General features: G+C 35.8%; 1 long non-coding RNA gene across 1 annotated transcript in view; it reads left to right on the top strand.

The window, feature by feature from the left end:
* The first annotated feature begins 5,287 nt into the window (after positions 1–5,287).
* The window catches only part of LOC105498379 (uncharacterized), a 203,428-nt gene continuing 184,355 nt past the window's right edge, over positions 5,288–24,360 (top strand). The window contains exon 1 of the long non-coding RNA XR_011619854.1: positions 5,288–5,633. This is a non-coding gene — a long non-coding RNA (uncharacterized lncRNA). The remainder of the gene's footprint in view (positions 5,634–24,360) is intronic.

Here is a 24,360-nt window from a genome sequence, read left to right as displayed (position 1 = left end):
GAGAAACACTTAGACGTGTTGTATTAGTTTTCTATTGCTTTTTAAACATATTACTACAAATTTAGTGACTTAAAACTCTCATTTATTATATCACAGGTTTGTGAGTCAGAGGTCCAGGTACAAGGTGGCTCAGCTGGGTCCTCTGCTGAGGTCCTCCCAGGACCAAAATTAAATTATTTGCTATCCTTGTCTTTTATCTGGAGGCTCTGGTTAAGACTCCACTTCCAGTTTCATTCAGGTTGTTCTCAGAATTCAATTACTTGGAGTTGTATGACTAAAGTCCCTGTTTTCTTGCCACTTCATCTTTAGCCAACAAGTACAAACTGAATTTTTCTTGTGCTTCAAATCTCTGACTTCCTCTTCTGCTATCAGAATGAGAAAAATCTCTGCTTCTGAGGATGCTCCTGATTATATTAAACCCATCCACATAGTCCACATAGCCCGTCCACATAGCATAATCTTTCCAATTTAAGGTCATTTGATTGGTAACCTTAATTACATCTGCAAAGCCCTTTAGCCATGTAATATATTTATGAAATTATCTCCAAGGAGCAAATTACAAAAGCCAAAATTTTGTCTACACACATGTAGACTGAAACATCTTTGTATGTATCTTCATTGTTTGCAAGAACAAAAATCTGGAAACAACTCTAAAACTTATCTTAAAAAAAATACAAGTAAACTGTTATAAATTGGCATGCTGAAATATTACCCGAATTTAAAACGAATGAGAGATAGCTACAAACTATACGATGCATCTTAATAATAGATGGACTTAAATCAAAAGTAAACAAAACTAAAAGTGGGAATCTTAAGAAATAGAAATGACAGACAACATAATTTAAGACAATTATGGGGTCAGAACTGTAATCCCAGCACTTTGGGAAGCCAAGGCAGGTGGATCACAAGGTCAAGAGATTGAGACCATCTTGGCCAACATGATGAAACCCTGCCTCTACTTTAAAAAAAAAAAAAAAAAAAAAACTGGGCGTGGTGGCATGTGCCTGTAGTCCCAGCTACTCGGGAGGCTGAGGCAGGAGAATGGCTGGAACCTAGGAGGCAGAGGTTGCAGTGGGCCGAGATTGTGCCACTGCACTCCAGCCTGGCAAAAGAGCGAGCCTCTGTCAAAAAAAAATAATAATAATTATCTTCAAAGAGCAGAGTAAAGGAAAAATATGGGTCAGAAACTCATCAGTAGATTTCAGGTAATATCAATTAAGTGTTTAAGCTGATATATGAAGATAGACAATTAGAATTCCTAGAATCAAGTGGTGGTGCAGGGAAGAGCAGTTATTCTTGCTCTGGAAATCTGTGTCAAGTCCCTGTGTCTGGAGAATGATGGAAGAAGCCGTTGTGACTTGAGCAGAGAGAAGGTCATAGAAAGGCTGGAGAGGCAGGGCCCAGATGTAGTGAGAAGCAGGGAAGTGGCATGATTGAACATATTTTTAAAAGATGACTTTGTTGATAAAAGGTTTGCAGCTGGGCATTAATGGAAGTGGAGAAAACAGATAGAAAATTATGTCATGAGATCAGGGAGACCCCTATGGGGTCTATTGAAAGTGAGTGTAATTAATAAAAAGCAACAGAGTACTCAAGGAAAACTACCACCAAGATTCTAAGATGTTTGACTTGAATTAATGAAAGAATGGAATTACCATTTACAAAGATAGGAAATAGAGAAGAGAGGAGATTTAAAGGGTCATTGGAACTTCAGAATTGCATTTGAGTTTGAGAAACTTATTGCACATCCAAAGGGAGACGTCAAGCAGGCAATTGTGTACACTGTTGTTGAATTCAGGGAAATGTCAGACATGAAAGGTAAATTTGTGAATTTTTAGAATATATGTAGTACTTAAAAGTCATGATTCCAGCTGAGAAGATGTATGGAATCAATGTAACCTGAGTAGTCCTGGGGCTCCCCAACATGGACAAAACTAATATATATAGATACTCATATAGTGAGATATATATACATATATAAACATGAATATATACACATATATACTCATATAGTGAGAGTTAAATTATATTATGTGTAATATATAATACATGAAGAAAATGTATAATATAAAAGTGAAAAATAATATGCTTGTATATACAGTGGGTATGTAGTAAAAATATAACAATTATGAGCAGGAAATAATTCACAAAAATATCAGGATAATTGATGCCTCTGAGAATGGTGGAGAAAGAATGAAATTGGGAAAAGTATACAAATGGCTTTCAATTTGGGCTTTAAAGTTTTATTTCTAATAAAAACAATTTGAAACATTGGAAAGTTGATTACATGGCAGGTAAGAAATCACACAAAATGACATAATGCATTTAAAGAATTCTATTTAGATGTTTGTCTCCAGAATAAATGAAGTAGATATATAGGAACATAATTGAAGAAGGTTATTGCTTTTAAGGTTTCTTTTTAAGTTTTTTGCTGTTATGCATTTGTCATTTGTTTAATTTTGTAAGAAAGGTGGTATGTAATCATGCCTTTCAGTGCTTATGGAGAAACAGCTATTGTTAAGAAAGAGATAAATTCATCATTATAATGGAAATGGAAATAAGAGAAGATAGTTGTAGCTGCAATACACTGATGTATTTGCTTTTGGCAAGATCGACCAGTTCCTGTTTTGTTGCTTCTATTTTTTCCTAAAGTATGAGGCAACCCAACAGCTGAGATTTACAGCAATGGAGGACGTTGGAAATTTGGGGCACATGAAGGTTTGAAATTGTAAATTGTGGAAAATGGCAACGCAAATTACTATGGAAACATTCTTAAAAATCTATGTGGTTTTTAGAACTTAGTTGAAGTTGAGAATATTGGTAACAATTGGCAAAAATTTATATGGGTAATAATTTACATATTTCCCCAGGAAATCTCAGATGGTTGTCTACAGTTAGTTACAAGGGGGATTGTTGAACTGATGTGTGATTTTTCCGGAAATGCAACTCAAGTTAGAAGAAGCCATTATCTGAAAGAAGAAGAAGTACCAGCTGATGTGTTGGTTATTTTAGGGCACCATTTGCAGTTACTTGAGCAATATCATGAGCCTCACCTCATGCATGTAAGATCTGGATGGGCACTACATGACAGTGCACAGTTTGTATTTCTTTCAGAGGAGCGTTCACTTTCAACTAGACAAGGCATGATTTCTAGACTATTTTCTGAAAGGCTGGAAAGTGAATGTGAACTTCTGAAGACTTGGTCCCTGGCTCTGCTCAATCAATTTTTTTTTCTTCCTTCCAAACAGCAATGCTTTGCTCCCTGAGTAGGACTGGCATAGTGGAAATTCAGGAATTGGACAGATTCCAAGTTTTGTGAGTTTCACCACTGAATATAAACCTCAGTTCATTAAATAAAAGTTTGTCCTATTCCATGGCAATTTATCTATGAAAATTGCTGTTTTAAATGTTTAATGAAGTTGAAGTGGTTTGTCACTCAGTGTCTGCCTTCAAATCCAGTAATTAAATCTATTGCCACTTTGGACTGTTGTTATAACATAGAACATGGCTACCTAAAATGAAGGATTATTGTGTCCTTGATCTTCATTTATTGTCCAATAAGCCATATGGTTAGGGAAAAGAATATTTGAGATTCATCATCATTTGTTCAGTAAATCATTTTACAAATTGCATCATTATTGTTTTGGAAGTACCTTTATAAAAACGTGTCCTAAGCTTTAAATCCCATGTATTACTCAAGATTATTTACAGTCATCCACTCAAACTAATTTAGCAAATAAAGGTATGTATAGGCTCACGTCACACATGGAGTTCAGTAAAGAACTGTCTTGTATGCAGGTCACAGACAATAGTCAAATTAGGTTTTTAAGACCTTTGTTCTTTGCCATTATTTCTTCTTTCTACTTTTGCCTCTGGTCTTAACTCCGGTTGCTATAACAAAATAACATGCACTAGGTGGCTTAAAAACATACATTTATCTCTTACAGTTCTGAAGGCTAAGAAGTCCAAGATCAAGATGCCAGCTGACTCAGTGTCTGATGAGGGCCCTCTTCCTAGTTTTCAGATGGTCAACTTCTTACTGTATCCTCACATGATGGAGAGAGGAAGCTTATAAGAATGCTAACAATATGGCAGCTTTATTCTCATGACCTCATCTAAACCTAATTACCTCTCAAAGGCCCCATTTCCCAATGCCATCACATTGGAGTATAGGGTTTCAACATATACATTTGGGAGGATACAGCATTCGGTCAATAATCTTTCTCCTTGCTTTCCTCTTTTAGACTCTTACTGTAGATGAGCTTCCTTAATGTAGCAGGATGTGACTGCCAATATCCTGGGCATATGCCTGTACAGCTTTTAACTGTCCTATAGAGATTACACTGGCACATACTTTGCTAATGTCATATAGTATACATTTAAAATAGAGTTTTTTGGAAAAAAATATAAATGAAGCATACCCAGTTCCCCGAAACTCTTGTTTTTCCACAGAGAATTGTGCTTAGGCCAAGTATATCTGATGGTAAAGATAGACTCTGGTAGAAAGGTCACATCCTCCGGAGTCACTCTCTCTCTCTCTCTCTCTCTCTCTCTCTCTCTCTCTCTCTATATATATATATATATATATATATATATATATTTTTTTTTTTTTTTTTTTTTAAAGCGGAGTCCTGCTTTGTCGTCCAGGCCGGAGCGCAATGGCATGATCTCGGCTCACTGCAACTTCCGCCTCCCGGGTTCAAGCAATTCTCCTGTCTCAGCCTTGTGAGTAGTTGGGATTACAGGCACACACTGCCACACTTGGCTAATTTTTTGTATTTTTAGTAGAGATGCGGTTTCACCATGTTGCCCAGGCTGGTCTCAAATTCCTGAGCTCAGGCAGTCCACCCGCCTAGGCCTCCCAGAGTGCTAGGATTATAGGCATGAGCCACTGCGCCCGGCCCCACTCTACATATTTATAAGGAAAGAGAGTCACACACATCTAGTCGATTATATTAAAAATCGGAGATTACTGGTCAACAAGAGCCTCTGGCACTAAGTGGCTGGTATGAGCCTGCCCCTCTCTTGATATGACTAATTGAGACATGCTAAGAAATAGCTTTTTTTAATACATAGATTCATCTCATCTCATAATCTAAAAGGAAGCATATGTCTCCACACCAGTTCTATAGTTCTTGTCTCTCAGCAGCTTGAACCCACCCTTCTTCATTCAGCTTTGCAATTCTGGTGCTGAGATTCTGCAAGCTACGTTTTTGCTTTCTCAGCTGGCTCCCTGTGAAGCTCTGCCAATCCTGGGCACTAGAGGGAGAGAGCAAGGCTGGAAAAGGAAGAAGGAAGACTTGTTCTTTTCTGTTTGTTCCCTGTGTACTTCTAGACTGCTTCCTCTTCCTATGGGCATTACCCCAACAACAATTCCCAGCAGTAGCAGGGCTTTCCCACAGCAGCAGCTGAATTCAGTTTACAGTTTCCTCCACACTCACATACTGAGCCTCATTACTTGCCTCTCAGAGATACCAACACCACCTGCCTGTGTCCGCTCTTTATAGGTCTGGGTCCCAGACCCAAAGACTGCTCCTCCAAACTCAGAGATACCAACACCAGCAAAGCAGCTCCTCTTCTTCAGTACAGATGCTTCTCAACATACAATGAGGTTGTATCCTTACAAACACATGGTAAGTTGAAAATATCGTTAAGTCAAAAATGTATTTTAATAGTTCAATAAACCCATAGTAAAGTTGAAAAGTTGTAAGAAAATCCAAGGCAAGTAGAGGACTGTCTGTAGTCCATGTTTCAACTCTTGGGACCCATCCTCTAAGTTTCTACATTTTAATTATTCTAGCCTCTTCCCTTTGTTCCTTTAGCTATAAGGATGATAGCTACTTTCTACAGTTGCTACCTCCATAATACCTTACAGCTCTCTTTTGATCCTTCCAGTTACTTTGTTAACAATATATTTATATAAAATAATCCTGTTCAATAACTGGCACAGTTTCTTTCTTTTGAGTAGACCCTGATACACCCTTCAAAATTTATTTGTAAAAGTTCAAGGTAGGATTCTAGTAGCTCAGGCTCAGGTCATATATCTCCCTCTCTGCTATTTGCTATGTATGATCCAGTGGAACTATGATTGACATAACCTAGGCCAAATGCTCGGATGTGTGGCTGAGATGAGGGACACTATGATTGATAGTTTCAGAAGGATCATTTGGATTTAGAGAAATTCTCCAAAGAAACAGATTGCTGTCTCCAGAATAAGAGGGATGAAATGCCTGCTGGGGTGGGGGGCTTCGGCTACCACAGGTAGCTAACATAGCACTGCCTCTCTACCTATAGGTACGTATGTTTATTAATGGGTCCAAATTAGTAAGGTATAAACATGATATTATGTTCTACTCTAGTCATTCCTTTTAGCCATATCCTGCAATATATTTTATTATCCCTGAAAATATATTCAGCAGATTTTAAAACTTGCTATCACTTTCAATTAGAACAAATCAATGTAGTTTTAAATTTCAACCCCATCTTCAGTTCAAAGTTTTTATCCTTCCTTTGTTATCTGAAATTATTGTTCCTCATCCCTCCACAGTCATAGGTGAAAGAAAGAAGGAGAGAGACATGTCTGTTATTGAGACACCTCCTCTATTTGTTTTCTGTAAATTCGGTGTCCTGCAGTGTGTGCTAGGGCACATTGATAGGAGAGGAAAAATTACAAATGCCTCTTTATTAACCAGTTTTGTAGATTTCTTTGTTGGTTAATTGCAACAGCTTTTTTGGCCAACACAGATATCCTCTGTGTGGTAAGTGTTCTAATGAACTGGGCACATGAGTAAGTTCTCCTCACTGTATATATAGTTCCCTGATTTGCAAAAGCTGACTCAGGCATCCTTGGCAGTCTAGCCCTCTGCGTGTGGCAGTGGATTTTACCTAGCAGGACAACTTCACAGGGCGGTGCCAGCAAAGTGGCTCACATAGAACTACTTTTAGTTTCCCATGACTGACAGAAAATTCAGACATTCAAATCAAGTCATCATCATTGATGTCACTGCCTCCTCCACTTGATATTTAAATGAGGAAAAGTCACCAGGAGTCACATCATGGTAAGATATTGTGATTATTAAATTTATATGTCAATTTGGCTGGGTCGTGGCTCCCAGATAGATGGTCAGATATTATTCTGAATGTTTCTGTGAGGGTGTGTTCGAGTGAGACTAACATTTAAATTAGTCGAATTTGAGTACAGCAGATTATTTCTATAATGTAGGTGGGCCTCATCCAATCAGTTGAAGGCCTGAACAGAACAAAAGACTAACATTCAGCAAGAGGGAGTACTGCAACAGATGACCTTCAGATTTGAACTGAAACACTGAATTTTCCTGGATCTTTAGCCTGATGGTCTTGGGCTTAAACTGCAGCATTGACTCCTCCCTAAGTCTCCACTGTTTCAATGTTTTATTGGAAAGCAGGTACTTTGCATCTCTTTGATGCAGTTTTCATGATTTAGGCAAAAGGAAAATTTCCACCCCACCTCTTATTATACAAAGACTGCCTTTTTTTTTCTTGCATATTTATAGAGAGTAGTTTGATTTTACTAGAATATCTTATCATATTGATGGACTATAATACTGCTTTTCTTCTCCATTTGGATACCACATTTCTTACAACTGCTTCCTCAAGTCCTGTGAGTGGAAACATGTATCCTGTTTCCTCATTGCGGAAATACAGCAGGGAAATATTAGGTAGCTACCTGACTAGAGTGCAGGCTTGGCCTTTTATACAGGAGCAAATGTTAGCAGGATTATTGGCTTCTATGTGTCTCTGGGGGAAACTTACCCTGTGTGATTTTTTTCTTTGCTGTGGGGGCAGCCACTAGGAAACAAGATTATGTGCAAATTTACTGATGTAGGCCACAAGGGCAAGTAAAGACCATGTATAATCTTTAGAAATACAAGCTCCTCTTTAGATTTTCTTAGCTGACTTCTGCATTTGGGCATTACACATGTATTCTCCTTAATTTACCAATTATTAGAGGGGCTGGAGAATCTAGTCAATGTATTTCTTAATGCCTTTAACCAATGTATACCTTTGTGTATGAGAATTATATACCAGGAAATGAGCTTGCTGTGACTCTTTTAACCGAATATACATTAAAATGTGCTGGTAAAATATTGAGGATATGTTGAAATAGCATAATTGAGAGTATTCTTCCTTGTTTGGTCAAAGGCTCATGCGATACTCATGTGATAATTACAAAATTATTTTCTGTAAGAAATTAGATCAGCGTGTGAAAGTAGTGAATTATGAAAAATTTAGTGAAAGAGCCATCATGGTAAAAAATACAATTATTCCTAACATTTTTATTTCGAAATAGCAGAGAACTGTGTATGTTTTCACTAAGAAGTGGAAATGCATTTGGAGCCATTATCCTTACATGCCAAATAACGTAAAACAATATACGTTAATGTCAAAGAGTTTGACAATAGTTAAAGCAGCCTGCAGCAACTCTCAAAACCTGACCTGTTAATGTTGTTAGAGTTATGAAAATGAAATACTGCTCTTTAAAGTTGTTTTCTTCAATATACATATTTTTTTGTGAAAAAAAATAATGTCAGTATAAACATCTGGGGAGGCAAAATTTGAAGATTCTGTTACCTTAAGTTCGAGCTTACCATTACCACTATACTACATGGAAAAGAACTTATTGTAGTTGTTGGCATAACCAAATTAGCTACCTGGATAAAGATCCTATTGTAAAGTAGCATAGTAAAGGAATAGCAATTATAATATCTGGCTAGTGGCTCAATTCTGTGAACTTTTCAGTGTTACCTGACTGAAGTGATGCTGGGTTTTAACAGTAAACTGAGATCCGATATTCAAATGTAGATGCTGATACCATTGTGTGTTGCATTATTATCTGAAAAGGTAAATGTTGAGGTTAAATTAAATGACTTTGTAGGCTGGTAAAACGTACAATATAAATTTGAGAATATGGGGATTTTTAAAAAAATCAACAAATAAACACAGGGAATACTTTATAAATTACATTATCTGACTAGATGGGAAAACCTACAAAAATATCCAATTATGCATATTTAATGTACTCACAAATACATTACTGGCGTAATGCATGATTATAGACAACTTCCACTGAAATTCTTAAAAACCCTGCATTCCTGAACTTTAAACTAAAAAAGAGAAGCAACCAGAGGTATTTGTTGGTTCCATACTATGATAGATGTTTTGCATACTGCACTGAGAGAGCCAGAAAGCCTTTGCAAACAGTAAACATAAAAGGTATGATGGAAAGTGAACAAATTTAGGAATTGGAATTCTGACCTCACTATTTGCCTTTTGTCACTTTAGGCAAGTGCCACTTAATTCCCTGGGGACATAGATTATTGCTTCAGAACAAATGAAATAACATGTTTACAGGTGGTTTGTACATTATAAAATGGAATATGGAAGAAAGATGCACATACAACTTTCGATTTATTCTGCAGTCCATACTTGACTGGGGGACTTAGAACATAAGAGGGGCTGATGATGAGGAGATATGCATATGCTAGAATATGATTTATATTAGGAAAGCAAAATAGCATATTTTAAAAATACAAATAGAGGGAACATAAACTTTCTGTTTTCAGAAGAGGGCAGGACTTTTTAAAACGTAAGCATTATGGATTTAATATACCTTATATTGTTATATTCCAATTTTTGGAAAAAATGTGCATTTATAGAGTAAAATCCACTGAACTTTATAATAAAGACAATAAAAATTTTATGTTTTACACCAATCATAGTTTGCTATAAGTAAATATTTAACTTCATAAATAAAGGAACACTGAATATTCACCTGATAATTCAATGGACACTTTCGTGTGTTCATCCAATTTAATTAACAATAATGTTTACAAGGCTATAATATTAGAAATCAGAACGTTTATTCTGGACTATCTTAAACTGTAACAAGAAGAGAATTGTATTTAGCACAATTCCAGGCACATATTCCTCCTTTTGTGAGGAGCTGTGACAAAAAGGATAAGGACTGTGATTTCAGAGGGTTATGTTGGCAGGGAGTATCATTTGTCTAGAACCTGGGTTTTAATATAATTGCAGGGGAAAAGGGTGCTTGAACAAGAATACTTGAGAGGTAAAGTGAATGCAAGCAGGGAACATCATAGTGAGTGACTGCATTAAAAAAAAAAAGATTTTAGTGGCTTCTATGACAGCCTATTTTACTGAGAACAATGTATTAAGATAATTTTTAGGAAGGTTTACTGGCATTTGCAGTGGGAAATATCTATCTTATCTACAATAAGTATGCTCTAAAGATATGTATTTTAGTTCTTAAAGGATTTAGAATTAGATTTACAGTAACAGTTATTTGTTTTAGAAGTAGTACGGAGTTCAAATTGGCTGCAGAGTAATCCACATTACACTCAAGATCAAAAAAGAAAAACATCTGTATATTTCATGACATACTACTTAATTGCAGGACAATGTAAATGTTTTCTGTAATTAACATTGTTGAAAGGAATTCCATTAACTGTGCATGTTCACTCCTGCAGGGCACTAAATACTGGATTTTACGTGCAAGTTACTATTTATATATACAAATGTCACTTTGCTTAGTCAATATCTGCCCCAAAGTTATAACATCTTACTTCAGTATTTGTGGGGTGGAAACATATTTTATTACAATTTCCATTCTATTATTTTTCAAATTATAATCTATCTAGCAGTTGTAGAGTAAAATTCCAATAACTTAATTTTTGAACTTCTTATAACTACATTATTTCTATAGGAAAAATGTTTTATATAGTAGATATATTTCAATAATATTATTTTGCATCATTATTAAAATGTCCAATACAAATAGAAGTAGCTTTATTTTGTTCCTAACAGTTATTTTAATCAACCAATACAGATTTTTTAAAGACAGTCATTAGGTATTTTTAAAAATAAATTTCAATAAAATTGAAGTAATCAATGGAAGGTTACGCACAAAAAAGGAAAAAAAATCCTCTGTAGTCAAACTGAACAAAACATCTATGAATCAATTTTCAATCTGAATTATAATTAAAAAAATATTTTTATCAGGAAAAATTTCCATTCCGTAAATGTGTGATCCAGTTCTCTGCAACTATAAAGCCATACTGCCTAGATGATGCCACCATGTAATGGTTAATCTTCCTTTCCAATTTATGGTGCAAATTTTAAAAAGAGCGCTGTCTTCAAAATATCAAAGTTAAAATTGTTTTTCTGCTACATTTTGAAATACTGCATTTTGGCTTGGAAATAACTTAATGAAAATAAAAATAGTTTAGTCATACTAATTCTATGCCTAAACAAAGTTTTCAACTGATTTATTTTGCTAATGTTTTAATATTCATTTTAAGTTCTCACTAATCTTAAGTTGCTGCATCTAAGATATCAAGAAATGGCATATAATGTAATTAATTTTATGAATATGATTTGCCTTTTCTCTTTTATTTTCACACATTTATGCATGTTAGCTTCTTTGGCTGGAATATCTTCCTAAACAATAACTGCCTGTCACCTCTTTAAATCATGCTTCAAGGCTTAGTTTAAATGCTACCTCCTACATGAATTCTCTCTTTATTATTTCAGCCTGCAGTGATTGCTACTACGCTACTGCCCTCATTATGCTATGTAGTCTTTCTAGTTATATTCAATAATTTGAAGGTATTCAAGTCTCTACTTGATTATGTATAGGGCTTTTTATATAAGCATCAATTTTTGTTGAAAAAAGTAAACTGTATGAAGAGCCAAAGGTTAAATTTCTCTAAAGTATCAGTACCAGGAAAATTTACAATTCCCATGAGCATTGGGTATATTTTTAATTTCATAGACATTGGCCCCTGTAATGGATCTTATTTTCTTTTATTACTGTTGCTCAGAAGCCCAGCACCAAATTTGCACCTCATATCTAGAAGGTGTACAGCATCTCATAGCCTTTTAAAAATATGAATATATTAGCTTTGCCACTGTTTTCATCCCTTTTTAATTTTTTTTGTTCCCTGTGTCTTGATTTTCTTCATTTATGTTTTTAGAAAATTCCTGAAATTCTTGAATATCTTTGTAAACCAAAATCTCTTTATATCAAAGAGAAGCATATGCAAATAAATAGAGACTAAACTGTGTGAAAATAATTATTTTTACCGAGAAACATTTCAAAAATGGGGAGAACAAGAAAATAATGAGATGCAATAAAATATATTTGGACTTCTATACATATTTCTTATTTTAAAAAAAAACAAAAATTAACTTTAGAAATATTTAAATTGCAAATCAAAGAAGCACATATCTGCAATTTGCAAATAAATATACATATACTGTGTGTGTACATGCATGTGTGTCTCCCTTTCGGCACTGGAGAGCCTCTTCTATCAGCTGCTGGGAGTGTGACTGACATATGAAGACTATCATACTTGTCCTGTCCTGTCAGTGCCCTTAGCTGAAGAAAGTTGCCTTGCCTAAGGCCATGCCTTCTCTTTGAGGGTAACCTGCATCCAATAGCTAGTTGATACAGGGTTATAGAACCTGGTGCCTTTGCCATAACCCAGTATAGTAAAGCAGCATCCTAGCTTCAGAGTTTCCTCTGGAGTTAGCCGGCATTTTTGCTATGACTGTCTCAGAATACACCTTCTTCTGTTGATCAATCCTGCTTTTGTATTGCCCTATAGTTGTAAATCCTTACAGTACTTCCTAATAAACTCTCTCTCTTTTTTTGAGACGGAGTTTCGCTATTGTTGCCCAGGCTGGAGTGCAGTGGCACGTCAGCTCACTGCAACCTCAAGTCTCCCGAGTAAAAGTGATTCTCCTGCCTCAGACTCCCAAGTAGCTGGGATTACAGGCGTGTGCCACTACACCCAGCTAATTTTTGTATTTTTAGTAGAGATGGTGTTTCACCATATTGGCCATGCTGTTCTTGAACTCTTGACCTCAAGTGATCCTCCCACCTCGGCCTCCCAAATTGCTGGGATTAAAGGCGTGAGCCGCTGCGCCCGGCCCTAATAAACTTTCTATACCCTAAACTCTGTCTCAGAGCCTTCTTCTTGGAGAGCTCAATCTCTACATGGATAGACAGACAGATACATACATTTATACATACATACATAAAGGGATTGACAGAGAGGCCTGCCATCTGTCTGTAGCACAAGCTAAATAATCCTGAACAAAGTGAACAGATATCTGTGACACCTGGAGATCTCGTAGAAATCCCCAGGTCTAAGCTATTACTTTTCATTATCATAGGAATATATTTAATTTTCATGTTACTTTATAGTTGAGAACGAATTGCATTCTGGCCTATAAAGGAGCTGATTTTACTGACTATGAGGTGACAATTATGGTCACTAGAGCCCTCTGCTTGGTTTTGAATCTCAGCTCCTCCATTTACTAAATGTGTGATCTTTGACAGGCATTTACCCTTTCTGGGCCTCAGTTTTCTTATTTGTAACCTGAGGATAATAACAACTATTTAACAGTGATTGGGGAAAAATACAATGAATTAAAGTGCTTGGAAAAGAATCGGACAAATGTGTTAGCTATAATCTTAATGTAAAAAATTAAGTCTCAAAGTCTCAATTACTCAGGTCTGTACATTAAGCAATTAAAAAAATCTTAACTAGTTGTTTCATATGGCCTATATAGACAATACTCAACTGAAAAGTAATTTAGAGCATGACATAATTAACAACAATGAAAATATAGACGTGAATTTTTTTACATTTTAGTAGTGTAAGAAAAAATCTAAGCTAAAGTGCTTGGGAATTCTAATTGACTGTGTTTGGGTTATCAGGTTACAGTTATATTTAAATAGATGTTCTGAATAATTCTAGCCAGGATAGAGGGAACTACCACAGTTGTTTTCAAAACATATCTGTAAATTCTTATAAACATCCCCTATCAAAAGTCAGTGTCCCCGCTACAGGCTAGTCTTTGGGACACCAAGATGAATAGAATGTGAGAGAAATGACACTGCATGGTTTCTGAGACTATGTTAGCAAAGACCATGTAGGTTTTCCTGGTCAGCCTTTGAACACTGTCTCTCAGAGCCATCAATTACTATGGAAGAAGTCCAGGAACCATGAAGCCACCTTATGTAAAGTCCACATAGAGAGAAAAATCGTGGACGAGGCCTAGTTGCTCCCTGTTGAAAACTTACTAATCCAGGTACCAGACATGCAAGTGAAGAAGCTTCAGGATGACCCTACGCAAGAACCAGAGCAAGAACTGCTAAGCCAATCATTCCCTAGAATTGGGCAAAATAAATGATTTATATCATAAGCTATTCTTTTGCAGTCATTTATTACAAAACATGAGACAGCAACAGTAATATTTATTTCTTTTTAGATCCTAAATTCATTAATTAGTTTTTATGTAAAAGAATGAGTGTAAGAATCAAAACTCAAAGAGAGACATTCATGAAAAATAGGTTTCATTTTTTTTTAAATTTTCAAGATACTGTTAAATATCTTGAAATTATGTTAAGCAATAATTAAATATCATTTTTCCTGTCTTCTCAGCTTCTACCACCATGCAGACTTCTTTCTCTCATTTATTTCTGAAGTCTAAATAGGAGAGGACCCCTATCACCCAATGTGTGTGCACACACACACAGACACACACACAAACACTGCATATCTCATCCCATCCCTGCATTTTGGTGGGCAAACGTGTTTTCTATTATTAAGATCCAGACACACAGCCTGGTTGGTTCTTTGAGGAGGTAATATGTTCTGATTTTCTATACTTAAAATTGAGACAATTGAGACAATAATGACAACAAATTATGATACCTTTTCTTCATTTGAGGTCCTGAGAAATTCAATTTCTACCCTCCAAGAAAATTACTATGAAGTAGAATATGAATAATATTTCAGGACAGAAAAAAAGAGTATCTTGTACATTCCGTGCTTCAATGTTCTTCATTGCTGTTACTTGTGAAAATTATCTTTTTGGAATAATATGGCCAAGCTCTTATAATTCCAAAGAAGAAGGAAAACTAGTACAATTTCTGAAGCCTGTCCTTTCTCTGACGAGGAAGAAAGACACATGGCTAGTTGCCGAGAGTCTTGGTTTGCAAGCTTGAGATTTGCCATGGGGGAATTGGCTCAATAAAGGTCCCTGTTTTCTAATGGAAATATATATAGATTTTTCAATGCTAGAATAAGCATTTGAAATTATACATTGTATCAATACTTTCTGCAGCAATTAGCAATCGGACCTATTTATTCCTGTGTGGGAGAGGTTGTGCTATTGGTATATATTTTTTTCTAAATCTTTCTTGGCATACACATTCTCAAAACACTTTAAAAAGAGGCTGCTTTAATGAATGTACTATGCTTGTTGGTTGTTTCTTCAAACAATAGGAGATGGAAGATGAAGGATTTAATAAGGGAGTTAGCTTAGTTTTAAACTGTAAAACTTACGTTTTTATTGCATATAAGCACATCTTTAGAAATGAATTTAAAAGGATAATTCTGTGAGGCATTTGAAAGCAGTCACCAATCCTCTGACATCTACTGGAATGTGGTTTGTCACCTGTAGAAAACTAATTCTGATTAAGTAGCACTAAGATTAGTCATTCTAGTCTCCACTGGGTTGCAGTTTTTAAGCTTCACTAGAATCTTCCCCAACTTTTGGCACCTGGGTGTTATGCATACCTGGGACCACAAGCTGAAACTGAACTGATGAAATTGACATACTCAGAATGGAAACACTAATGTTGTCAGCTGAGGGGAAGGACTCTCAGAGGAGGACCAAGTTAATATGACAACTCCACTGAAATGAATCACCACTAAAGAAACAGACTCTAGCATATGCAAATTGCTTTTCATTGTTATACAGAATATCTAGAAGGAGAGAATACCATTGAGTTTCTTTATAACATCTGATATTATTTTCCTCAACATTCCTTCTAACAAGTTTGCTAAAGACTCATCTTGGGGATTCTGAAATCCCAATGGTTTTATGTATCCAGACACATGAATACTCCATAAAGAAAAATAGATGCATGTGTTAAAATGAGTGACAGCATTCTATCAAAATTATCTTGGATATTAATATATCTTCCAGCCCAGATTCAAGGTAACAGCTAAACAACCACACCCTCACAGATAAACAAACATAGAAGGAGTAGATCTCTTCATACCAGCATTCAGGTCTATTCTTCCCTCTCTTTGGGAACAGAATTTCCATTTCTTTAGAACAAAATGTAGTTTTCTGTATCTTGCCCTCCTACTTTGTATTTTCTCGATTCATTTTTAAGGCTTTGGACTTAGTAAATTGTCAAGTTAATTGCGACATAATCAAAATTGAATAAACTCATGAAAGACAAATACATGTTTGGATACTGGGGAGGTCAAACTTTTCTTTGGAATGTAGCACTCGTATTTAGTACAGACAATGGCTCTAGAAATGTATTGTTTAATAGAAAAAAATGAAATATTTTTTCTACCTCACGCCCCTTCTCTCTCATTCTTAAATAGGTAACATTCCTCTTTGTTCGTGGATGGCTCTGACCGAGGGAGAGGTTTGGAGAATAGTTTTGTTTTCTCTCTGAAAATATATAAAAACCCATCTGAAGCCAGAGAAGGATTGTACCATGCTTCTGTACAAAGGATAAGGCAATCATTGATGCTAACTTACAGCAATATAATACACCATGAAAGAAGGAGAGTAAGGAATATACCACTTAAATAAAGGGTTTGGAAATGGAATCTGGTTCTTGAACCTTAATTTGTATTCCACTAAATGACATTGAATTTTTTAACCAGAGAGGATGGACTATAAAAGATCTTCCATATGTCACACTATAGGTTCTTTTGTCTTTATGACTGCTGAAAAACTTCCCCAAAAGCATTTTAGTAGAATATTTCTTATATTCCCAACAAATTATTCAACCACTTTCCAAATTATTGATGAGTTTATTCCTTGAACATAACTAAGACATGAAAAAAGTTATTATCAAAAATATAGTTAAAAGATGTTGACTTTTCTGAATAAAGCAATAATACATAGTGCTTGACATTGCACCTATAATTTTACACCTCAATGATTTTAATATAATGAATAATAGGTATGTAATTTCAACTTTCAACTCTAGTAAGAGATGGGTTTGCCCCTGCCACTTGGAATTTAGATTCATGTCTATTAGCTCATACAAGGAAGTTTCAACATAAGAGTATGCCAGTCCTCAAAATGTTCAAATTTGTGTGTTATTACCTTAATACTTTTTTCATTTGAAGCATTTATTTTCTTGGTCAGTGAGAAGCTATCATATACAGTTCCAAAAAATTTCTGTGTGCATATTTATTGAGAGATACTTCGGTTCAAACCAAAAAATAAACATTTTTATTAACTCTGTTAAACGGTCACTATCCCCAGAAGCAGTAGTTATCAAAATGTAGCCCCCAGAAGAATAGCATTAGCATTATCTGGGAATTTGTTTGAAATGAAAAATATCAGACCTTAACCAGAAGTACTGATTCAGAAACTATAAGAGTGGGGTCCAGTAATCTGAGTTTTAATGAGCTCTCCGGATGATGTGTGGTTGGTGGGAGCCACTAATTATAAAAATAAAGTGAGTAGGATTGAAAACAAATTTGATATTCTTATATGTAGGGCAATAAAGCAGTAATCGAAAGTACCAGGAAAATCAAGTCACTGTCACATGTGTCACATGTGCCACATTAACTAACTTTAGATAATTAGTTGGCATAGTAATAGTTTATAACTTTGTGGCACATTAAAGTTATCAAATTGCCTTCAGATACTTCACTATATTGGTTTCTCATAAAAACCCTCTGAGTTAGCTAGCACAAACCAAATATTGTTCCCTTCCTAGAAGAACACTCAAGGTTTTGTCAAAACGCAACCAGCTAGAGATGGTATTAGAATCATCTTCTGTCTTGGTCTCTTTGAAATTTGCTGTGGTACAATAAGACTCTTATGAAAAGGGACTGATTTAAAATATGGCATGTTTTTGTCCTTCTGCATTAATAATACTTTCATCTTCGGTTTTCAATCTTAATATTAAGTGACATATTAAAGTGCATCAGAACAAAGACCTTCACATGTTAAAATGTTCATGTGCTGCATTGTGTGATTTTTTTTTTAAAGTAATCACCTATCCTCAGTACATTATGTCCATTTATTGTATTGAGATATTGGCATATTTTACAATTGATAACAAAATATATTTCAAGAAAATTGTACTCTTTAGCTTTCCTTTGTAGGCGAAAACTCTAGTCAAGTCTCCACTGTTTTACTGACTCATGAGGTGTTCTGCTGAGTGCCTATTTTATACCATGTCCTCTTCTAGGCACTAGGAAAATAAATGTCATCAGTCTTGCATTTTAAGAGCTTCCTTTATCTAGAAACAAAAGAAGCCCCGGGAATAGCTAAGCCTCTATCATCTTGGCCTGCATTTTGGCAATAGCTTCCGCAACTGTCTTTCTGAGTTATTTTCCCTGCTGCAATAGAAAATTAACATTTTCAGGAAAAAATGAGATTATGTCATTTCTCTGCCCAAAACCCTCTAGAAGATTTCCATTACATTTAAAGAATAAAATCTTAAGTATTAGTCTCTGACATACTTTGCTTTAAATATCTCCTTATTGTTTCTTCAACATATTAAGCACATGCCCAATTTAAATCCTCTGAACAAGCTGTCATTTGGCCTGAAACATTTTTGCCCTAAAAATGTGCATGGGTCATTATTTTATTTCACTCTGTTTTCTATTCAAATAAGCTTTCTTAGAAAGGCCTTTCCTAACCAATAACTCTGTGTAAAATAGTCCCACACATTCCCAATCCAGTCACTCTCAAATACTCATTTTGCTACTTTTCTTGTTCTAAGCACTTATCAATGCCTGACGGTATATAATATTTGTCAATTTGGGATTATCACTTAATATTTTATATTAAAAATGTATGAATTCTTAGCCATTAATTGCTTGTTTATGATTTATAATTCTTTTCCTTAGTACTTAAATTCCATAAAGACAAATATTTTTATCATTGTGTTTACCACTATATTCTTGACACCAAGAATTAAAAGTTATGAACATACAAAAAATTATGTAAGAAAAATAAATCACTTTATAATGAAAAATTTTATTAATGATAATAAGTAGCACAAGGTACAAGTATGCCCTAAATAACGTTATTAGCAAGTGTATACAGGATACATTGATGGATTTGAATAAGCAAATAAAGATATAACAAATATAACAGGAGAGCTCCACTATACATTTACTAGATCAGACATATACTAATCTAGTAAATAGACAGCATAAAATATGTGGGAAGTGAAATATAGTAAATTATGTAGAACTATTAAAATGAGAGAACTGAAAGAATGAGATAAGGTTTCCCTGCACCAGCTCTCTTTGCCTGCTGCCATCCACGTAAGATACGAGTTGCTCCTCCTTGCCTTCCAACATAACTTTGAGGCCTCATCAGCCGTATGGAACTGTAAGAGCATTAAACCTCTTTCTTTTGTAAATTGCTCAGTCTCGGGTATGTCTTTATCAACAGCATGAAAATGGACAAATACAGTAAATTGGTACCAGTAGAGTGGGGTGCTGCTGAAAACATACCTGAAAATGTGGAAGCAACTTTGGAACTGGGCAACAGGCAGAGATTAGAACAGTTTGGAGGGCTCAGAAGAAGACAGGAAAATGTGGGAAAGTTTGGAACTTCCTAGAGACTTGTCGAATGACTTTGACACACATGCTAATAGTGATATGAACAATAAGGTCCAGGCTGAGATGGTCTCAGATAGAGATGAGGAACTTGGGAACTGGAGCAAAGGTGACTCTTGTTATGCTTTAGCAAGGAGACTGGCAGTATTTTGCCCCTGCCCTAGAGACTTGTGGAACTTTGAACTTGAGAGAGATGATTTAGGGTATCTGGCAGAAGAACTTTCAAAGCAGCAAAGCATACAAGAGGTGACTTGGGTAGTGTTAAAGGCATTTAGTTTTATAAGGGAAGCAGAGCATAAAAGTTTGGAAAATTTGCAGCCTGACAATGGATAGAAAAGAAACTCCCATTTTCTGAGGAGAAATTCAAGTGAGCAGTATGCAGAAATTTGCATAAGTAATGAGCAGCTGAATATTAATCCCCAAGACAATGGGGAAAATGTCTCCAGGGCATGTCAGAGGTCTTTGAAGCAGCCCCTCCCTTCCCAGGCCTGGAGGCCTAGAAGGAAAAAGTGGTTTTATGGGCCAGGGCCAGGTCCCGGGTCCCTGTGCTTTGTGCAGCCTAGGGATCTGGTGCCCTGCGTCCCAGCCACTCCAGTTAGGGCTGAAAGGGGACAATGTAGAGCTTGGGCCATGGCTGGAGAGGGTGCAAACCCAAGCCTTGACAGCTTCCATATGGTGTTGAGCCTGTGGGTACACAGAAGTCAATAACTGGGGTTTGAGAAACTCCGCCTAGATTTCAGAAGATGTATGAAAACACCTGGATGCCCAGGTGGAAGTTTGCTGCAGGGGCAGGGCCCTCATAGAGAACCTCTGCTAGGGCAATGCAGAAGGGAAATATGGGGTCTGAGCTCCCACACAGAGTCCCTACTGTGCCATCGCCTACTGTAGCTGTGGGAAGAGGGCCACCATCCTCCAGACCCCAGAATGGTAGATCCACTGACAGCTTGCACCATGTACCTGGAAAAGTCACAAGCACTCAATGCCAGCCTGGAAAGCAGCCGGAGAGAAACTGTATTCTACAAAGTCACAGGGTTGGAGCTGCCCAAGACCATGGGAACCCACCTGTTTCATCAGCATGACCTAGATGTGAGACATGAAGTGAAAGAAAATCATTTTGGAGCTTTAATGTTTGACTGCCCTGCTGGATTTCGAACTTGCATTGGGGCCTGTAGCCCCTTTGTTTTGGCCAGTTTCTCCGATTTTAAATGGCTGTATTTACCCAATGACTGTACCTTCATTGTATTTATGAAGTAACTAACTTGCTTTTGATTTTACGGGCTCATGGGAAGAACTTGCCTTGTCTCCGATGAGACGTTGGATTGTGGACTTTTGGGTTAATGCTGAAATGAGTTAAGACTTTGGGGAACTGTTGGGAAGGCATGACTGGTTTTGAAATGTGAGGACATGAGATTTGGGAAGGGCCTGGGCGGAATGATGTGGTTTGGCTGTGCCCCATCCAAATCTCATCTTGAATTGTAACTCCCACAATTCACACATGTCATAGGAGGAACCTGGTGGAGATGATTGAATTATGGGGGCTGGTCTTTTCTGTGCTGTTCTTGTCATAGTGAATGATTGTCATAAATCTGATGGGTTTAAAAATGGGATTTTCCCTGTAAAAGCTCTCTTTGCCTGCTTCCATTAATGTAAGATGTGTCTTGTTCCTCCTGCCTTCTACCACGATTGTGAGGCCTCCCCAGCCAAGTGGAACTGTAAGTCTAATAAACAACCTTTTTTTTTTTTGTAAATTGTCCAGTCTCACGTATGTCTTTATCAGTAAGATGAAAATGGACTAATACACATGGCAAGGAACATCCTCTTCTAACACATTTATATTTATATGTATTGATTACCTGGTAGTACAAATAGAAGCTTACAAGAAATTATAAATGTTCATATTTTTTCAATTACATAGATGAATGAATGATAAATATGGTTGATATACATGTCAGAAAAGATGAGGAGCTTTTTACCTTTTAACAAAATCTATTAAAGAATATGAACATATTTGTGATTTCTCTTGTAAAACAAATTTAGTGTGGTAAGATTCTTTTCTTATTCATCACCAGAGTCACCACAACATGCAACAGATTATATTTTAGATAATTGGTGCTGCTTAATATACAAATGATAGAATAGTATTTATCTATTTTTTTATCGTCAAATAACATAGAGCTCTTTTTCTGTTTGCCATTTGAGGTCAGGTACTTGCTATCCTTTTGTAGTGGTAAGGCATTTTTCACTCCAATTTAGTGTAAATCCTTAGTCCCTGGCGCTGTCAGCCTGTAGGTAATGTTTTTATTAATCATCAATCATTTTCCTACTTATACAGGTCTTGTGTGTAACCTGCAAGATTCTGTACAAGAAAAATGCCCATCATAAGTAAGGTACCAATTTTCTGGAACTATTACACTAGTGAATGATGACCTTTATCAAATGGTGGGCAATTGGAAAGCCTCCAAAACATCTTAACTAATTTGTTATAAGTAAACTTGATGTCTTGAAAAACAAATAGGGAAGCAATGCTTTCCGATAGTTATTGTCCATGAATCAACATGAAGAACCATAACTAATTTTTAAGAAACAAAAGTGCCACTTCTAATATACTTAGGTGTCGATATAGAAGGAAAGTAAGTAACACTGTAATGGTTTTGGAAATATTGCTTGTTTAAACAGGAAATATTAATGACCAACATCATTATCACTTATGAGGAATAACAAAAGAACATAAGTTGTTGCTGGTTTATTTCAAGGGGAGTGCACATATATTTGAAAAGGAACCAGAGAGCTCTAAGTACACTGAAGGAAAGAGAAACATTGGTTCAAACAATTAAATGATTATTTCCCTTGGAAAGAGGTTGAAGTCAATATTATTTCTTACTGTTTTGTCTGTTCTTAGTCAGACTCAAATATACTTTCAGAAATGTTATTTAAAGAATCAAAGTTCAAAGTAACATAAAATACACATCAAAAGTTAAAAGTACTGCTATTAAATCTACCATATTATATTTATTATTAATACTTTTATTAATAGTATAAAGCCATAATAAGTAATAGTAGTAGTTGTTCAGTAAACTATACTTTCCTTAGGTAGATTTAGTATACACATTTGCTGATATATTCAGCATACTCATAACGGCTGAAATTTAGATAGGGACCCTCTTTTTAATATAAGTTCCCTATTCGGTAGTGCTAAAATTATTTCCCTTCTCCTAACCCTAAGGAGTAAATACATAATAAACTGAAGAAATGTAGTGTGCAGCAGGAAAAAATATTGGAAAAGTCATTATATTTGTCTTTAAGGAACATTATAATAGTTTTATCGTCTACCTGTTATATAATTTTCAATAATATTTGTCAATATCATCTTTATAGTTTGTGGCATATAAACATAATGACTTACTTGAAAATTCCTGCCATTAACAATGATGATAGCCTTCATTATTGAATGTATCTCATGTACTTGCCATTATAAATAACATTTTACATATGTTATTTCACTATGTTTCATCATATTACTGTAAGATAGTTAATGTATCACTCTTTTTCCAATAAGATTTTCTGGGGGTTCAAGAGGTTACTCAAAATCCTAAAGTCAAACATTAATGGAAAGGGGAAGCAAGAATTGAAAACCTGATATATCTGACTCCAACTCTGCTGTCTTTTTTCACATTGTCAAGCTGTAGGACTCTGTAAATGTTTGTTATTAGGTGGGCATTTTTAGTATCCTCTGACTGTTTCATTGAGTGATTAGCAGTACCTTAGAAACACTCCAATGACCTCCTTGCTTGTCATCAGAAACAATTACTGAAGATAGTAAAGCTATTGCTCTATGTAGCCATTTTGCTAGACAACAGGAGTGGGTAAAGCAGGACTCCATGGAGCCAAATGGATAATAACAGCTGAAAAAATCATAAAGCTGGATGAACGTCTTATTTTTATAGAATTCGTATTGCTAGTTCAGGGCTGAGCAGGAGCTCTGAATGAGAAATTAAAGATGCATATTGTCCCTAGAGTTTATTATATGTTCAACTTAATTGGAAATTGCAACTAACACACTTCTTAAACATTTTCTTTGTTGGGTGTAGGATCAAAGTGAACTATATAAAAAAATAAGGTGTGTTTGATGATTAGAGCTATAGGAGAAAAAGTATAACACTCAATTTTGGTAGATAAAATATCTCAACAATGTCCTGAAGCAGAAACTGTTAAAGTCACACCCTATATCCTTTTGCCCACTTGAATTTCCCAAGGCTGTGATAGACAGTTTCTTGCACTTTGAAAAACGTCAATTTCAGACACCTTTAACTCTCTTCTACCAGAGGATATCAGAGAAGTTGCTCAGCCACAAGCTGGGTGTAACCTGTAAGTAGAGGGAAGTTCAAATGCTTAGGGACAACTAAGGAGTGGTAGTCAGTGGATAAGTTATTTCATTTCCTAAAAGGTTATTTCGTGTGCTGATTGTATGTCAGGATCTTCATGGTTTCTCAGAGAATTCTCAGTGGGACTGAGCAGCAGTAACTCATAGCAGTATCTGGATCATTAATGTACACTTTTCAATGGCTTTTATCACTCTGCTGTCTCACCTCCTCCCTTCCTCACATGTACCCCCTGGGAGTGTATCTCAAATACACTAAGTCCTTGCCTCAGTTTCCCCTTTTGGTGA

Source organism: Macaca nemestrina, chromosome 1 (assembly GCF_043159975.1).
Source record: "Macaca nemestrina isolate mMacNem1 chromosome 1, mMacNem.hap1, whole genome shotgun sequence".
NCBI classification, from domain to species: Eukaryota; Metazoa; Chordata; class Mammalia; order Primates; family Cercopithecidae; genus Macaca; species Macaca nemestrina.
This window is presented reverse-complemented; position numbering and strand designations above follow the sequence as displayed.